The following is a 3,209-nucleotide window of genomic DNA, read 5'->3' as shown; positions in this document are numbered from 1 at the left end:
CACCTGGTGCATTGCAGAGAACTAAAGCTGTCAGACCCCCTGCAGCTACAGAGACAACATCCAAAAGCTGCAGGGACAGAGAAAAAAAGGCAGAAACTGCTTCTCCCCTCCCACACACACCAGCTCAGTGGGAAAAGGTAGTTTTCAGAGGTATCTTTTCTCTGCTTCTACAAGTAATCTTAGCAGTTTCAAACTTTTTCTTATTTTTTCCTCTTTCTCTCTGCATCTCTTAGCAAATGATAAAATCAGTTTTTGGTATCAATACATAACTTGTGTAAGTTTTACTTTTGCTTAAGGCAGTATTTGATTCTGAAGTTCTTTCTGCAATATTTAAGCAGATTGTAACGAAAGACCATGGAAAACAGGGAAAAAGAGGGAGAAGGGTGGAAAGGGATGGGGTGGTCTGGCGGCTCCAATGGTCCCATGGGGGTCTTCAGGCACAGGGGGGTTGGGAAAGGGGGGTGGCCCCCTGAGCTCCCAACTGACTGTGGGGTGCTGGGGCTGCTAGATTCAATCTCAGCCTTGGGTTATGCCAACAGTTTCAGTTTAGAGGAATTACAGAGGTGGGACTGAACCACTTTTGTCCCCCAGGGCTTTAATGATGACAAGTCCAGTCTAATGATAGAAATGAATTATTTAGGGTTACAAACAATCAGACAAAAGATCTTCATTAGAATTATTTACTGCACAATAGAAACACTAAAACTACCAGTAGTACAGCATAAGACAGGACAGAGCTCTACCCTAAAGAATTTGTTGAAAAAATTCTACTCAAGCTGGCACCAAAGCAAGAATTATGAATTAGAGAGGGATGGAACTCCCCCAGACCAACACTCGGGGGGAGATCTCTGCTCTCAACCTCCAGCAGTGACCTTGGGGGGTCCCAGCCAAGGCAGGAATCTCCACACACCCCCCAAGAAGGGTTCTGTTGGCACAACCTGGCCCTGGCAAAGGGGACTGGCCCTTTCTGGTAGAAAGGGATGGACTGACAGTCACTGGACTCCAGGGGTTGCCTCAATATCAGGGGGGTCATTCGGGGTGGGAGCAGCGGCCGAAGCTCTTCCCACAGTTGTAGGCACTTGTAGGGTTTCTCTTACCGGTGAGTTCGTTGGTGGGAGGTCAGGGAAAAGCTCCTGGAGAAGCTCTTGCCACACTCCCCACACTTGTAGGGTCTCTCCCCAGTGTGGATGAGCCGGTGCCTGATGAGGGTGGAGTTCCGGTTGAAGTCCTTCCCACAGTCGGTGCAGCGGAAGGGCCTCTCCGCTGTGTGTGTCTGCTCATGCCTGAGGAGAGCTGAGCTGGTCTGAAACCTCTTCCCACATTGCAAGCACTTGTAGGGCCGTTCTCCAGTGTGGATGATCTGGTGGTTGCAGAGGTTGGAGCTGGTCCTGAAGCTCTTCCCACATTCCCTACACATGTAGGGCCGTTCCCCAGTGTGGATGTGCTGGTGTCGGATCAAATCAAAGCTGTCTCTAAAACTCTTCCCACATTCCCTACATGTGTAGGGCCGTTCCCCAGTGTGGATGAGCTGGTGTTGAATCAGATTGGAGTGTCTCCTGAAGCTCTTCCCACATTCCCTACACGTGTAGGGCCTTTCCCCAGTGTGGATGTGCTGGTGGCTGAGGAGGGTGGAGCTCTGCCTGAAGCTCTTCCCACATTCCAAGCACCTGAAGGGCTTCTCCCTGCTGGAAGGCTGCTCAACAGATGCACCACAAGACAGGACCAAAGGGGCACTGACTTCCTCCTCACCTGCCTGGGGGTCCCACGGCAGCTTCCCCGCAGCCTCCTCCTCCATCCGCTCAAGCCTTGGGGAGGACAAATCCTGCTGGAGGGGAAACAAGTGCTGAGCACGTTGCCTTGGGGGTTCCTCCTGCCCAAGTCCATCTCTAGAACTCACCGGGTATCCTGGGACCATAAAAACCTCCAAAACACCAAAACTGAGCCCAGAAATACATAAAACAATGAGATTTGAGGAAAAAAAGCCAACTCAAAAACTCCCCCCAAATCTGCAAAATATCACGATTCAGCCAGAAAATACTTTGAAATATGAAGATTCAGGTCAGAAAAATCTTCTCAGAAGTTCCCCTTCTCTGGTCTCTTCACTCTAGGACTCTGGGGGTCTCCTCTCAGGGCTGCTGGGGGCCCTGCCTAGGGATGCTGGGGGTTTTTGGAGGTTGCAGGGGTCCCTTCTCCCCTGATTCTGCTTCAGGGTGCCGGGTTCCCAGACATTCCCTCACTCCGAGTTCTCCACTTGGTTGTCCCAGGGATCCCAAGTGTGTCCCCTGTCCAGGCTCCTCCTTCTCTGGGCACCCCCGTTTCAAGGTCCCGGGGATCCTGAGCCTCCCCCTCCTCTGTCATCCCCCTCCAGCCTGCTGGGGGTTCCCCAGCTCCAGTATCGCTCTGGTCTCCCCACTCTGCTGTTCCTACCCCCCACCCCTAGCTCTCCTGAACCCATAAAAACCTCCAAACCACCAAGATTCAGCCCAAAACTCCCAGGAGTTCCCACTCTCTGTTCTCTCCTCTCTGGGCTGCTGAGGGTCCTGCATTTATTGGGGGTTCCCCCTACCTTGGTCCTCATCCTCTCTCGGTAGAAGGGAGTCCCAGGAATCCCAGGGGTCCCCCTATGGGCATCCCGTTCTCCGGACTGCTGGGGGTCCGGTGGGTCCCCTCTATAGGGTCATCTTTAGGGATGCCGGGAATTTTGGGGGTCTCAGTGCTCCCTTCTCCCCTTTCTCCTTCGGGGTGCTGGTCGATCCCAGGGGTCCCTGCTCTCTCGGGGCTATTGAGGGTACCGGATCCTCCCTCCCCACACTGCTGCTCCCCCCTCCTCTCCAGACTCCAAGGGGTTCCCCCTCTCCGGGACCCCCGTTTAAGGGGCCCGGCGCTCCCTCTGTGCTCCCCCCCCACTCCCGGATTCCGGGGGTCCCCCAGCTCCGGGATCGCCCCTCTCCGCTCCCCCCACTCCGCGGCTACCGGGGTTCCCCCCGGCTCTCACGGGGGACCCCAAAACCGGTATCATCCCCCCTCCCCGCCATTACCGAGCGACCCCCACGTGCTCCTTTCTCTTCTTTGTGCTCCCGTTTAGGAGTCTGGGGGTCTCCTCTCCGGGCTGCTGGGGGTCCTGCCGAGGAATGCCGGGGGTTTTGGGGGTCGCAGGGGTCCCTTCTCCCCTGCTCCTCCCCAAGGCTCCCGCCTTGGCTGTCCCGTCG

General features: G+C 55.1%; 1 pseudogene; it reads right to left on the bottom strand.

Annotated features, from left to right (window-relative positions):
- The window catches only part of LOC114073466, a 6,003-nt pseudogene extending 4,208 nt beyond the window's left edge, over positions 1 to 1,795 (bottom strand).
- Positions 1,796 to 3,209: the final 1,414 nt, after the last annotated feature.

This window comes from Empidonax traillii, unplaced genomic scaffold (genome assembly GCF_003031625.1).
Source record: "Empidonax traillii isolate 1590-97213 ecotype Southwest subspecies unplaced genomic scaffold, ASM303162v1 scaffold6525:size18815, whole genome shotgun sequence".
Classification (NCBI taxonomy): Eukaryota; Metazoa; Chordata; class Aves; order Passeriformes; family Tyrannidae; genus Empidonax; species Empidonax traillii.
This window is presented reverse-complemented; position numbering and strand designations above follow the sequence as displayed.